Source organism: Canis aureus, chromosome 2, assembly GCF_053574225.1.
Source record: "Canis aureus isolate CA01 chromosome 2, VMU_Caureus_v.1.0, whole genome shotgun sequence".
NCBI lineage: Eukaryota > Metazoa > Chordata > Mammalia > Carnivora > Canidae > Canis > Canis aureus.
In genome coordinates, this window is record NC_135612.1 from 5,534,815 (window position 1) to 5,551,153 (window position 16,339).

General features: G+C 35.5%; 1 long non-coding RNA gene and 1 pseudogene across 5 annotated transcripts in view; one reads left to right on the top strand and one right to left on the bottom strand.

Moving 5' to 3' along the window:
• Positions 1 to 16,339, bottom strand: part of LOC144292302 (uncharacterized) — a 40,732-nt gene that overhangs the window by 16,823 nt on the left and 7,570 nt on the right. For 4 of the 5 annotated variants that reach the window (XR_013359750.1, XR_013359747.1, XR_013359751.1 and 1 more), the window contains exon 3: positions 4,097 to 4,177. This is a non-coding gene — a long non-coding RNA (uncharacterized LOC144292302). Of the gene's footprint in view, positions 1 to 4,096; positions 4,178 to 7,537; positions 7,686 to 16,339 lie in introns of all 5 variants that reach the window. The other variant, XR_013359752.1, reaches the window with a different exon arrangement.
• Positions 11,735 to 11,839, top strand: LOC144304116 (U4 spliceosomal RNA; annotated as a pseudogene).

Here is a 16,339-nt window from a genome sequence, read left to right on the forward strand (position 1 = left end):
AAAAGTTCACTCCCACTATCAAATCTTTTAGAGTTAATCTGATCAAAATTTGATAATTCTAATCAGTCCAGATTACTTATCATCTATGTAAATAAGTATACACTTTTATTTCAGTGGGAAGATATTACTATGGACATTTTATTTTGGGCAAAGGAGAACTGATAAGGGCACATTCTTTGTTGTTAAAATTTGTTCCACTAATACAATTTTGGAAACAGAGAGTAGATTCCCATGTCAGTTGTGATTATGACAATTAAAAATAAGACTGATCTTGATATAGCATTCTTTCAGGAGACGGACTGGTAAAAAGCATCACCACACTAATGCCAGAAAGAAATCTTCTACAGGAAGAATGCCTCTGGTCACAAGCTGATGCATAGGTATCTTTAGCTTGTACTTTCCACTAATATAAGTTACGTTTATTTAATGATTAATAAAGCACTTCCAGAATGCTTTTCCTATGTTAAGTTAATCTTCACAGTAACTCTATGAGGTAGAAATATTAATATACAAAGACAAGGAAACCAAAGCATAACAATGGTCACAGAGATAGTGAGTGTGCAGCCATCATTTAAACTCAGGCAATGTGGCACCAGGGCTTAGGTCATGAAATACCTCCTATATAGCATCTGAAATTGGGTTCTGATGTCAATGAACCATAGTCCAAGAAAAGCCACTGCCATCCACCTCTTTCATTCTTAGAGAAATTGCTTAGTGTTTGAGGGTTCAATGATGGCTGGCAGGGGTTAGTTTTTCTACCACTATTTCCCTGTTTGCCTTTTAGAGCTGTGATAAGTAGACTTGCTTTTTAAGATACAGGTTCTAAGAGAGTTAGTTTGACTTGCCCATATATATGTTTGGGTAGAACTCAGATCGTTTTGTTTTGTTTTCTGTATCCCAGTTTTTAAAAATAAGCCTAAGGATCACATAATAGCATTGTCATTTCCTCATTGGTTCACCTCACTTGTAGGTTTTAATTTACATTATTTATATAATAAATATATGTACCCCTGTATTCCAACTAGATATTAAACTTTTTGTCTTCTATTATAACTGTGTAATATTACAAAGATAATCATTTCTAATCCTTTGTATCTATAAATAAGAAACTTAAGTCCAGAAGGCCTATATAATTTGTATGTGGCCCATAGTTATTCAGTGACCAAATCAGGATACAACTCATCAGGGCAGACTCTAGGTTAGTTCTCTTTTAACTATAAAATACAGGTGCTGGCAAAAACACTTAAAACTATAAAAAAATAAAGATAAGCTTCACTTACTTAGGCAACATAACTTTGAAATTCAGCTTAAGAGAGAATTGATAAGAAAAAAGTCATATTCTAAACAATTTGAGTAAAAATTAATATGCTATATTAAAATGTATCTAGTATTAATACTGTCATCAGAGAAAATGTATTAATGACACAATTCGTGAAGCTTACGCCAGCAAGAGAAAACACTTTGGTTCATCATCTGATCACGTTCTTAGAGTGTGGATACAATACTCAGTACACATTTGTTTTACAGTTGATGTTTGTTTGAACTATCTGCTCTGATTACTCACACGTTGGCAGGAAAACCATTCATACATAAGAATTAGAATGTGTTTTAGATTCAGACAAACCTTGATTAGAATGTTGGCCATTTCGTGTAATTTGTGTGACCTTGGCCAAATTACTTAAATAAGGACTCAATTTCTTTGTCTTTGAAGTGGAGATAATATTGTACATGATAGTTGCTCTCAGTTAAATATATATTCTGCTTAACACTCTCTGACACATAGTACATAATTTAATAAAAACATTTTATTATCTTTGTTGTTGGTATTAAGTGCTCAATAAACAAATGTACTGCAAGTTTTTCTCAGGATTGTACTAGAGAATTTAAATCAGCAGGCAAGTACTTTTTCCTTTTAGTTGTATACATAGTCTTTTGGGGGAGAAGGCTGTGAAGAAAGTGGGAGTTAGTGTAAAGAATCCTAAGTAAGTAGTTAAAGCTAGACATTTGAAATATGCTCTGGGAAGGTACAAGACTAGAAAATGTGTAAGTTTTCATTCAAGGTGTTACAAAGTAAGTTTATGTAGGAAAATAAAAAATACTACAAGAAAAACTGCTAACAAGTAAGATTTCTAAAAAACTTTCAAAATAAGTGCTAAGCGAAGCTGTAAGCAGGATAATCAGATCTGAAGGTAGATCACTTAGAATGGTTTTATGCAGAAGTGATTTGTGAGCAAGCTGTAAGCAAAGATGCAATGAGTAGAGAAGAATGGAATGGACTTTCCAAATGTAAAAAAAGGGCTTTTGAGGACACTTAAAATTGTGAGCTGACAAATTCAAATTGTGCTGACAAATTTATGGATAACTATAAACATTTTTCTTTGGCTGAAACAGAAATTCTTGCCTAGGAGTTAGAAAAGCATGACCAATGGTTAAAAACAAAAATCTGCTATTCATTTCTCAATGATAAGAAATAGTGGACGAACACACAGTATTAGGATATGTAATGTCTTTAAGATTTTAGGCAGAGATGCCACTGATAGAAATAGTAACATAATTCCAATGTTGCATTAATTACATATTTTATTTATTTTAGACAGAGATAAATAGCATCATCAGAGGGAGGAGCAAAGGGAAGAGAATCCCAAGCAGATTCTGTGCTCAGCGTGGAGCTCAATCTCATTACTCTTGAGTTCAATCAGCGAAATCAAGAGTCCAGTGCTCAACAAATTGAGCTGCTGAGGTGCTCCCCAATATTGCATTATATAAAAGATAATTTCACTTAGGGAATATGTGATAGTCTTGAATCAGATCCACCATTCAGTTGTTAACTTTTGTTAACTGTGCTAGTAGCTAAGATGATTTTGGTGGTCAGAGTTGGCTTCTTCTTTGCCTGTGATGCTTCCTTTTGCATGCCGTAAATGATGGTTTTGGTTTTACGTTTCATACCAAAGGTGTATTATGTCTTAGCTTATAAATTCACTAGGTGGTCCAATTCATAAGAAGCAAAAGCAAGTTCTTGTTTGTACAACTCTAATTTCACTTCTGAAGTAATTTTATAATGACAGGTTGTCATTCATACAAGGTAAAAATTTTAGAAGCCCATAAACCATTGATTCACTGATGAGTATTTCCCAGTTTATCCTGAGAGGTAAAATACATAGAGTGACTTTTAAATTAATCACAATACGTAAGATGTAGAGTTACCTAATTAAGGATATCTATAATTCCCCTGTAAGGAATGTCTCTAGTAGTTAGCCTGACTGCTGTGAGCAGTGCTATCTTAACTACTATGTTCATATGTTTGTCCCCGCCACTGTAAGACATGGCTGAGCACAGTTTAGGCAGACTTTCATCCTTCTCTGTCTTACTCCACAATCTAAATATGCACTGAACTTATTTGAAAAGCAATCATTTGGTAGAAATTTTAATTTGCACAATAGGCAAAAGTTGTGTCAGTGACCAGATTCCATTGTATATACTGGGCAAACACTTTCTTTTGAAACAGAAAATATGAAAATGTTTTTCCAATAAAAATTTCTTTTAGAATTGCTTTTATTGAGTTAAGATAATTTAAGCCTATTTAAGCCTACCATATAAGGCCTGCTGAATATATATATATATTATTATTATTCAATATATATATATATTCATGCACTTCATAGAACAGTGTAATTGCAGATGGAGGCAATACAGTCCTGTGAATGTACAGACAGACAAGTGTTCAAATCTTGCATTTAAATGACATTTTCAGGACGGCTGGGTGGCTTAGCGGATTGAGCATCTGCCTTTGGCTCAGGGCATGATCCAGAGTCCCGGGTTCAAGTCCCACATCGGGCTCCCTGCATGGAGCCTGCTTCTCCCTCGCCTGTGTCTCTGCCTCTCTCTGTCTCATGAATAAATAAAATCTTTAAAAAAATAAATAAATGATATTTTCAGTACATGAATCTACATATGAATCTAGAATTATTTAAACTACCTAAACTGTTTTTCTCCTCCTCTGTAAAATGGAGACCAATAGAAATGCAACTTGATTTAAAGTTTTCCATATGATAGCTATTGTCATCATCATCACCAATATTATTATTGTATATGCTACCTATATCCTTCATTATTCTGCAGCATCTTGTATGCAGCTCTAGTTTAATTCTTATCATATTGCTATGTCTGTTTCTTCTCTCTGAAATAAATACAGAACATAATGTAGATGCATTGGGAAATTTGCTAATTGAATAAAAGATGTGAGGTAATATAAATCTATCTCTATATTATATGTATGTATATATATGTATGTATATATATAAATCATACATATACATATATATGTATATATATGTATGTGTATATATATATATATAAATCAAGTAGTGAATATGTCTTCTTACATTGACTATAAAGGTGCAAACATAAACAAAAACTTTTTATAACTGAATATATACTCTTATTTAAAAGAACTCTAAAACTGGTAGGCTAATAACAAATAGTATTTAGGTTTAGTGCTGCCAAATTGTTATATTCTCATTAACTATGTTTAGCATCATATGTAAAATGATTCACTGTGCTTTGCTAACTTTAAGCATTTTAAAACATGATAAAATTTGCTTTTTTTTTAAAGTAGTCAGTACCGATGCATATGTACAGACAGCTGAATAAAGTAGAGAGAAAATCACTGAAGTAAGAATGACTTGGATTCAAATCAAATTTTCTAACCTTGACATATAAGGGAATGAACATGAAGTACAGAAGAAAGGAATAATAAGAAACAATAAGGGAAGGTTGATGCAAGTACATGAATTGGGAAAAGGAAACAAAAATGGGAGGAAAAAATTAACAAGGGAGATCAAGTTCAGGTGGGATTGAATTTAAGATATGGGCAGTGAAATTGTAGGAAAAACAGTGAAAATAAGAGAAGATATATTTTTCTCATTTTATACAAAACCACTGTAGGCAACTAGCCTTTGTAAAGAGGGATACAAAATTCAAATCCAAGAGGAAATCAATTTATGCTGTTTTTGTCCCTTCTGGGAAACTGACAGTGAGATACAAGAGAATGACATTTGGAATTTTTGTGTGAAACAGTAGGTTTGGGAGTAGTTGGTTCTTTTTTTGGCAGAGATATTAGTCTTTGAATATAGCAAAAGAGGTCCAGACACTGCATGAGAGTAAGGAAATTGAAGGAAGAGGAAGAAATCCTGAGGTGGGAGGTGAGGAGGCAGTAGAGCCATGTGTTCATGTAAACACCCTCTATTGCACTGATGCAGAGATTATATATGTCTACCCTTGTGTGAAGGATGCTTTGAGGGGAAACTCAGGAGATAGGAGCTGAGTTCCACATTTAGGATAATTCAGTAGAGTATCAGATCAGCAAGGTAAGGACTGTGTGATGGTCCATAAATGATCAAATATAACCAGCAGTGATTATTAAAAACACTAGTCCACCACAGATGAGATAGAATTTCAGCCAATCATACTGAACGAATCTAAAAAGACAGCAGGGTTGACATCCAGCTTAAAGGGGTTGGTGGTTAAGTACACATAGTAAGACTCACATGGTGTGAGTCAGCTGTTTCTAGAGATGAATTAGTTATTCAAACAAAGGAAAGCTGATTTCTTAGAAGAGCATCCTAATTTTGTTTTTCGCCATATGGTAATAGTTGTGAGTAACGTAGTTAACCTCTCCAAATTTTTAACCAGTTCATCTTTTCTAATCCCCTTTTGCTCAAGAACCTGGCTTTAGCCACTGCAAGAAGATAGTGAGGTGACTTCCTCCTGCCCTATGCAAAGTGTCAGCAGAGACTCAGCAAATAGTGGTTACTTCAATCTCTCAGGGAATTGGGCTCACAGGGAATTTTGTTTTCAGAGACAATTCAGCTTGTATATATTTTTCTAAATGGCTGTACTAATGGACAGAAGCTTCCAGTGTAATTGATTTTGTTTGTTTAGATTTATTTATTTATTTTAGAGAGTACAAAAGAGAGGGAGAGAGCATGGGTGGGAGGGGTAGAGGGAGAAAGAGAATCTTAAGCAGACTCCCTGCTGAGTGTGCAGCCTGATGGGGAGCTCAATCCAATGACCCTGAGATCACCCCCCTGAGCTGAAACCAAGAGTCAGATGCTTAACTGCAAAAAACAGGTGCCACTATTGTATTTGAGTTCGGAATTTCATGTGACCTTATGCCTGTAGATGGTATTTGGGGGTACATTCTGTCCTAGATATGTGTACCTGCTTTTTGTTCTTAAAACAAATTGGACATAGTGGCAGGAAATTCCTCTATACATCAGTATTCACCTCCAACGGACAAAACCTGAATGATGATATAATCATTTTTCTAAAACCTTAATAACCTTTAAAACTCTTGCCACTGGCTGTCCAGAAATTCTCATGTGAGCTAATTTAAATGAGATTATGGTTAATATGTCTCCATTTTTAACAAGAAACATTTTATTGGAGTATATCATGTATACCGAAAATGCACAGATCCCAATTATCACAAAGTGAAGTGACTCACTTCTCTTTCTCTATATATGTCAGTATGTATCTGGTATATAAAACCATTCTTTCTTGCCGAATACAATAAAAATATAATTATGTATTTTCTCCCAGAAACAATTAAAATGTATTTGGTGTGGGAAATTAAGATTTTTTTTTTCCTTGCCTCTTGATGAACTGGGAATGCTGGCTAAGACTCTCCACATTCTTATCTGTTTATTCTTTGGTATTAAAATACCTTCAGTCATTTTTAATGGTAAATACAGTTTTAATTTAGTGGTTCTAACTTTATAGTCCTAGAAAATAATCAAAACTGTGAACTAGCTTTAGCATTTGAATTTTTTCCTTTCCTCATGGCCAGGGACACCATGGGGAGAGTGCCTCCCTGTTTTCCTTTTTTCTGCATTTAGTATATCCTTCTCTGTACTGCTCTGTAACTGCTTGTTCTCACCTTATGAGATCATCAGGTTTAAGGCTCAGGGTAGGAGAAGTGGAGAGGGGAGGGTATGGTCTTCCTAGCAGCAGGTATATGTGATTTCTGACTTAGTCTTCCATGGTATTTCCTGGGTCCTTTAGGGTGCCCTCTCATCCGCCCACTCCTGCCACAACTCTGCATAGCTGGGATGCATGTCTTCCAGGTGAGTATTCTTTCTGCAGCCCTAGTTTTTCCTGCAATCCATATGCCGCAGAACCTTGGGCCTTCAAGGGAAGTCTCTACAATGGCCTTAGGCTCTCTTTCCCGTACATTCTTAAACCCGAGTTGGGAGGGTTTACTTCCCAAATAGCCTCTCCCTGCCTAGCTGCCTCAGGGCAGTAACCATGTCCATGGTTCTTGTCATCCTTTTGGAGTGTTCCACACAGCAGCTCAGGGTGCTCTCGTAAACACTGGGGATGACTCTCAAGCTACCTGATGAACCTCGTCAGAGCTCCTGTGAGTGGACGTGAGGCAATGGCAGGGGATTGGGAATCACAGCATAGGAGATACACTTTTCAAAAGGGAAAGAGCAAAACCAAACCAAACTCTTTCCACAAACTCTCTTTTTTATTCTACCTTCTATCTCTGTCAGGAGTCCCAGTAAGAAAGGTCTTCCTCCCATAAAACAATTCGCAGATGCTTATTTTGAAAGTTTTCATTTTGTTCTGTCATCTTACTTGCTTGAAACCTCTATTGTATCATGAGTCCTTGATGTATTATTATTCTGTGGAACAGATATGAATGTGTATAACAGTGATAAATATGATTTTTATACAGTACCTATTCTTCTTTACTTCCCTAAATATATATTATGATCACTTCCTCTCTGTTAATAAATACTCTTCTTTCATAAAATTTTAATGGCTGTAGATTATTCCTTTCTATGAATGCACCATATTTTATATGAAATATTTCCTACTTTATACAAACTGCCTATGATTATTTCTCCCCAATTTTTACTACTGTTAACAAAGTACTACTAACATAAACTCTTCATGGAAACATTCATATTTATTTCCTTAGGATAAATTCTTAGAAAGAATTGCTGAGTCAAATGTATGCACATTTTTAAGAGTTTTAGTATATATTGCCAAATTGTCCTCTGAAAAGTTTGTCTCAGCAGCAGTGTATAACAGTTCCTGTCTAATTTACACTTGGCAATAATGCATATGTAATTTCTTTAGTCTTTCTCAGTTGATGAATAAAAATTAAATCTCACTGAGAATTCATTTTTATTACTGGTGAGTTTCAAACTATGTATGTGTATATATACATGCATTAGACACTTTTATTTGATAGAAAATTGCTCATTTCTTTACCCATTTTTATTGGCACATTAATTTTTTATTTATTTCCGTTTAAATATTAAGGACATCAAGACTTTGGCTTACCCTATCAGTCAGAATCCAGTCAAAAACAGAAACCACTTTGGCTATTTCAGAGAATTTAATACACGAAATAGGGTATAAAGTTTTGGAACCTCTGAAGGAACCAAAAAGAGAAGGGAATGTTAGAGGAATTAGAAGGATGATAGGATATTACCCTGAGATGAGAAAGCCATGAATGCCCCTGAGCAGGAGCCATGAGCCTGCACCTGCTGCTGTGTGGTTGTAGGTACAGCTGCAGCAGCTCCAGTTCCAAAGTGGCACTGACACTGCTGGGGAGAGACCTCAGAGAGGGAATTCTTATTTGGGCTGGTGCTTCCATGGCTGCTGGAGGCCATGATTATCTCCCTGTCACTAGCCCTAGTGCCAAGGCCACCAACTGCTGCCGCTTTCAGAGCCAGACAATGAACATGTATTTTCCTTCTCCCTACCTCTTAATATCAATCATCTATCTTTCACTGACAAAAAGTTAATAAAAAACCAGCTAGTTAAGGAGTCTAGGGAAAGCAGTTTAAGGTGTCTAGCTGTAGAGCCACAAGGCAGCATGTAGAATGCAATGACCAATGTGGGACCAAGAGACAAATGACAAATAATGTGTATAATGTTTATACATGATATTTTCCAGGTTGTCATTCACTTATCTTTTTGTACTATAATGTCTTGTGAACAAACAAAAGTTCTGAATTTTATTTATTAAAAATTTTTATCATTTTCTTCTGTTTTCTATCCTTGGTATTTTGATTAAATATATTCTATGTGTAATTACACAGGCAAGTATAAATACATAAATATATATATATGTCCCCTAATATAAGCTTAAATATGCTTATAAATTTACATTTAAGTTTTAATCCTTCTGACTTGATACTGTATGTAGAAAAAGCCAAAGGACTCCACCCCAAGTTTGCTAGAAGTCATACAGCAATTCGGCAGTGTGGTAGGATACAAAATCAATGCACAAAAATCAGTGGCATTTCTATACACTAACAATGAGACTGAAGAAAGAGAAATTAAGGAGTCAATCCCATTTACAATTGCACCCAAAAGCATAAGATACCTAGGAATAAACCTAACCAAAGAGGTAAAGGATCTATACCCTAAAAACTATAGAAAGCTTCTGAAAGAAATTAAGGAAGACACAGAGATGGAAAAACATTCCATGCTCGTGGATTGGAAGAATCAATACTGTGAAAATGTCTATGCTACCCAGGGCAATTTACATGTTTGATGCAATCCCTGTCAAAATACCAAGGACTTTCTTCACAGAGTTAGAACAAATAATCTCAAGATTTGTGTGGAATCAGAAAAGACCCCCAATAGCCAAGGAATATTAAAAAAGAAAACCAGACCCAGTGGGGATCACAATGCCAGATTGCAAGTTGTACTACAAAGCTGTGATCATCAAGACAGTGTGGTGGTACTGGTGCAAAAACAGACACATAGATCCATGGAATAGAACAGAGAATCCAGAAATGGGCCCTCAACTCTATGGTCAACTAATATTAAACAAAGGAGGAAAGACTATCCACTGGAAAAAGGACAGTATCTTCAATAAATGGTGCTGGGAAAATTGGACATCCACATGCATAAGAATGAAACTGGACCATTCTCTTACACCAGACACAAAGATACACTCAAAATGGATGAAAGATCTAAATGTGAGACAAGAATCCATCCAAATCCTAGAGTAGAAAATAGGCAACACCCTTTTTAAACCTGGCCACAGCAACTTCTTGCAAGACACGTCTATGAAGGCAAGAGAAACAAAAGCAAAAATGAACTACTGGGACTTCATCAAGATAAAAAGCTTCTGCACAGTGAGGGAAACGGTCAACAAAACTAAAAGACAACCTACAGAATGGGAGAAGATATTCGCATATGACATATCAGATAAAGGGCTAGTATCCAAGATCTATAAAGAACTTAATTAAACTCAATAGCAAAGAAACAAACAATCCAATCATGAAATGGGCAGAAGACATGAACAGACATTTCTCCAAAGAAGACATACACATGGCCAACAAGCACATGAGAAAATGCTCCGCATCACGTGCCATCAGGGAAATACAAATCAAAAGCACAATGAGATCCCACCTCACCCCAGTGAGAATGGGGAAAATCAACAAGGTAGGAAACAACAGATGTTGGCAAGGATGTAGAGAAAGGGGAACCCTCTTGCACTGTTGGTGGGAATGTGAACTGGTGCAGCCACTCTGGAAAACTGTGTGGAGGTTCCTCAAGAAGTTAAAACTAGAGCTACCCTATGACCCAGCAATTGCACTACTGGGGATTTACCCCAATGATACTGATGTAGTGAAACACCAGGACATCTGCACCCCAATGTTCACAGCAGCAACATCCACAATAGCCAAACTGTGGAAGGAGCCTCGGTGTCCATCGAAAGATGAATGGATAGAGAAGCTGTGGTCTATGTATACAATGGAATATTCCTCAGCCATCAGAAACGACGAATACCCACCATTTGCTTCAACATGGATGGAACTGTTATACTGAATGAGGTAAGTCAATCAGAGAAGGACAATCATCATATGGTTTCAGTTATACAGGGAATATAAGGAATAATGACAGGATTATAAGGAGAGGAGGGAAAATGAGTGGGAAAAATTAGCTAGGGTGACAAAACATGAGAGACTCCTAACTCTGAAAATGAACAAGGGGTAGTGGAAGGGGAGGTGGGCAGGGGGAATGGGGTGACTGGGTGAGGGGAATGAGGAGGGCATTTGATGGGATGAGCACTGGGTATTATACTATATGTTGGCAAATTGAACTTCAATACAAAAATTATAAAAAAGTTTTAAACCCTCTACTTATTCTTCTTTCTATATTCCTTTTATTTTATTATTTCTTTCTGCAAGTGGTAAACTAATTGTTTAAACATTCTTTATTCAATAATTAAATCTTTCCCCAACAATTATAAATTCTACCTCCAGAAAACCGTCTAATTTGCTGGCTCTAATTTCTCTCTTACAATTCTTTTACCACCCTCTAACCAAGCTTTGGCTGATCTCTCAAGGCTGTTAATTTTTTATCATGAACACGAACCCTATTGACCTTACTAAATTCAAATTTCAATTCTCAGTTCTTGTCTTACCTGCTGCAACACCATTGTTTGAAACACTGATTACTCATTCTTCCTTCTCTTAGCTCACCAGCTGTACCTTCTCAGGCTCCTTGACTTGTTTCTTATCTCCTACACTTCTTTTTTTTTTTTTTTTCCAGGACTTTTTTTTTTAAATTTATTTTTTATTGGTGTTCAATTTACTAACATACAGAATAACCCCCAGTGCCCGTCACCCATTCACTCCCACCCCCCGCCCTTCTCCCCTTCCACCACCCCTAGTTCGTTTCCCAGAGTTAGCAGTCTTTATGCTTTGCGCAGTGGCAGTATCGTAGCCAATGAGGTTTATCCGAGGCGCGATTATTGCTAATTGAAAACTCTCCTACACTTCTTAATGTTTGAGTTTCCTAAAGCTCAGCTCTTAGACGTCTTCTCTTCTGTTGCTACATTTACTTCCTTGATGACTTTGTTCAGTCTCTGGTTTAAATACATTTATATAGAGATTTATATTTACATTTCAAACTTTCCCCTACATTTCAAAATTATATATGCATATACCTATTTGACATTATCATTTGCATATCTAAAGAACATCTCAAGTATAACAAAGTAAAACCAATACCTTATCTTTGGTCCTAAATAGGCTTTTGCTATAATCCTTCTAATCTCTATAAATAGTAATTACATCGAGTTGCTTAGGACTAATGCCTTGGACTCATCTTAGCTTCTCTAACTTCTCTGAGAGCCCACATCTAGTCAATAATAATACACCATCAGTTTTCTACCCAAAATTTATCAAAAATTCACCAGTTCACTGCTACCATCCTAGTCAAAACCACCTGCACCTTTTATTTGGATTATTTCAAAGGCCTCTTAATTGGTCTCCCTGATCTCACTATTTTTCCTCTACATTCAATTCTCAGCACAATAACCAAATCATTGCTTTTAATATACAGATTGAACCATGTACTGCCTTCTAAAAGTAGCTTATTCCAAGGAAAATCTCTAGAATCCTTATGATATTCCTCAAGAACATTCACCGTGTCACCACACTGGTCTCACAGCCAAACATACTGGCTTTCACTTTTTTTTTAGTCACAATGGTCCACTTGCCTGTCTTCAAATCTGCCAAACATACTCCTTTCAGAGACTTGCACTTTCCTTTGGTATGGAATGATCTTTCCCCACACATTCCTATTGCTCACTCCCTCAACCTATTGCTATTCCTATTGCTTTCCCCCATCCCATTCCTATTGCTCATTCCTATTGCTCACTCCCCCATCTTTCTCAGTTTTTCTCATAATTTGCTAACTGAAAGGCCTTTTTGATCATTCTATTTAAAAATGTTACCCCTTGGGACGCCTGGGTGGCTCAGGGGTTGAGTGCCTGCCTTGGGCTCAGGGTGTGATCCTGGGGTCCCTGGATCAAGTCCCGCATCAGGCTCCCCACAGGGAACCTGCTTCTCCCTCTGCCTATGTCTCTCACTCTAAATAAATAAAATCTTAAAAAAATAATAATAATTTTAGTCTTACAAGACATTGTAAAGATAGTGTGCAGGGTTCCTAACACCTCACACACAGTTTACCTGTTATTAACATCTTACATTAGTACATTAATTTTGTTACAGTTAATGAATTATGTTTTATATATTATTAATTGAAGGCTACATTTTATTCAGATAGTCTTTATCTAATGTCTTTTTTTTTTTTTTTAATCCGAGAATTCCTCCAGGATACCACATTACATTTAGTCATCTTGTTCCATTAGGCTCTTCTTGGCTATAAAAGTTACTCAGACCCTTTTGCTTTTGATGACTATAGCAGACTGAATGTTTATGTCCTTGCAGAATTTATACGTTGAAATTCTATCCCCCCATGTGATAGTATTAGGAGGTGGGACCTACTGGAGGTGACAAAGTCTTAAGGGTACAGTCCTCAGAATGAGATTAGTGTCCTCATGAATGAGATCTTAGAGAGATCCCTCAATCCTTCTGCTTCTGAAAAGACAGTGGTCTATGAGCCAACGCTTGAGCTTCCCATGCCCAGATCTACTGGCATCTTGATCTTGTACTTCCCAGCCTCCAGAACTGTGAGAGATTGCTGTTGTTTATATACTATCTAGTACATGGCATTTCTGTTACAGCAGCCAGGAGAGACTAAGACAACAAACTTGACAGTTTTGAGAGGTACTAGTCAGATATTTTGTAAATTTCATCTTTATTGAAAATTTTCTGATTTTTTTTCCCAAGATTAAACTGGTTATAGGTTTTGGAAGGAATGCCCCATCAAGGGAACAAATTATCAATATGACTTTTCACTCTGTTAATAAGCTTGATCACCTGGCTCAGGTCAGGTAGTGTTTGTCAGGCTTCTCCAATGTAAGGAAACTTTTTTTCCCTCTTTCAATACTATATCCGTTGGAATAAAATCACTCTATGAAATTCATTTAAGAAGTAAAGAGTTATACTTATTCCACTTACTTGAGGGTGGAGCACAAAATTCTTCTGCATGGGAAATTTCCTTATTCTCTCCCATTTATTTATTCACTTATCTATATAAATATTAATGTATGCATATTTATTTTATACTAATTTATTCTGTTGCTCAAATTGTATTTAGGGCCATTGGAAGCTCTTCTATTGGTTCCTGCTTCCTTTTGATAGATGACACATACATGTTTTTATTCTTATTTTTTTGAGCACTAGTTTTCTGACACTGAAAGATGTTCTGGGCTCATCTTCTATATTCCTGCCTTACTCCTGGAACAGTCATTTAGTTCCTTCAATCCAATAATGGTTTTTAAACCAAGATCTGGGCACTTGGACTCAAGTATCCTTTATTCCTTCATTTATCAATAATTTCTTGTGTACTTTTGCCTAAACATCCTAGATGGATGTTAACATTATTAACTCAAATTAAAAAAAATCTATTAAAGTTTTCATTGATAATTACATATAATATGTATATATCGACTTGACTTACATTAATGTATTTATAATGCTGAGCAATTTCCTTCAGGACAAAATTTGTCTCTATTTACTAAAGTCTTCTTCGCTGTCCTTCAAAAACTTTACTATTCACTCTGATTTTTCCTTGTTAAGTTTTTTCTCATTCAAAAAAATTGTATTGCTATTGTGAATGGGTTCTTTTGTTCCATTTATGTAACTGGTCATTGTTATTATATTTATGAATATAATAAAATGAAACATATAACAAATGAAACTTTGCTAAACTTATATATTCTAGTATCCTTTTAGGTTATTCTTTGAATAAAGAATGATAATGTTGTAAACTCTTTTAGCTTTAATCTTCTGCTTTCTAATACTTATATTATCATTTCTTTATGGTGATAAAACTTCCAAGAAATATTCAATATAATACTGAGATTCTTTTCTTCTTATTTGTGTTTAAAATTCACTAAAAATAAGATACTAAAATGAAAGCATGCTCTGATTTGGTAATAGAATCTTGTCAGTCTATGGTAAAAAAAAAAAAAAAGACTTACGCAGTGATGGACACTTCAGATGTAAATCTGATAATATGTTAGCAATTTTAAGAAATCACCTAGAAGAGGAAATGTCAAAATGCCATAGGACCTATTTCAGGTAAACTGATACCACAAAAACTTTATCATAGTCATTACAATTCTAAACCACACATCAGTTTTCATCAGGACACTACAAATGTACCTATACGTTCTCTCTATTTAAACCTGTATATAATAATTGGGTTTATAACTTTCTCTTTAACATAAAAGGTACCTATTCTTTTCAATGTGGAAATCATAAAATATAGTAATAAAGATAAAACAAGGTATGGGACAAGTTTACTAGAGATTTAAAATGAAATCATATCATTGTTGATATTTTTTTCCCTAAAAATAGTTAAAGTGCATACCTGCTTAAAATAATTTTAAATTTGTTTTCCTTTACTTTGCTATTAGTAGATACATTTCTCCAAAAAAGATTACTAAATATTTTGCTCTTATTTTAAAAATGCATTTGTAGGGCATCAGGAAGGCTTGGTCCATTAAGCATCTGTGTTCAGCTCAGGTCATTATTCCAGAGTCCTGGGATTGAGCCCCACATCAGGCTCCTTGCTCAGCAGAAAGTCTGCTTCTGCTTCTCCTTCTGCCTCTGCTCCTTCCCCTAGCTCACTCTCTCTCTCTCTCTAAAATAAATAAATAAAATCTTTAAAAAATAAAAAAATATAAAAGCGCATTTGTATTCTTTGTTTGTTTTTCCTTAAAACAGAGGCAATTAAAGGCCTGATGACCCCAGAGATTATGATGGAAGACGTCTATTTTTTCCAGAGGTATTATAGTTCCTAATGGTTTAACCTGCAGAAATATGGACAGTATAAATAATATACACTGTAATGAAAGCTAATAGTTACTGCTGACTTGCTCATTATGATACTGAATAATAATCCTTGGTTTGTAATTATCACCTGACAAAAGGAGAATTTACCAATTAAGATTAGTTTTTTTTTTTTTTAAGATTTTATTTATTTACTCATGAGAGGCAAACAGAGAGAGAGAGGCAGAGACACAGTCAGAGGAAAAAGCAAGATCCATGCAGGGAGCCCAATGTGGGATTGATCCTGGGACTCCAGGATCACGCCCTAGGCCGAAGGCAGGCGCTAAACCGCTGAGCCACCCAGGCATCCCAATATTAGTTTGTGCTTAATGTCAATGTTGAATCTTGGAGAAGAATCTAAAGTAGGAATGGAAAGGATTTTTTTCTGAGTTGTTCATTTTTTTGACAATATAGACTTATCAAAATTAAGTACTATTTCACTCAACAAAGTACAACATCCGTTCATGATAAAAACCTTCAACAAACAAAGTAGGTTTAGAGGGAACATACCTCATATAATAACAACTATATATGAAAAATCCACAGCTAATATCAGC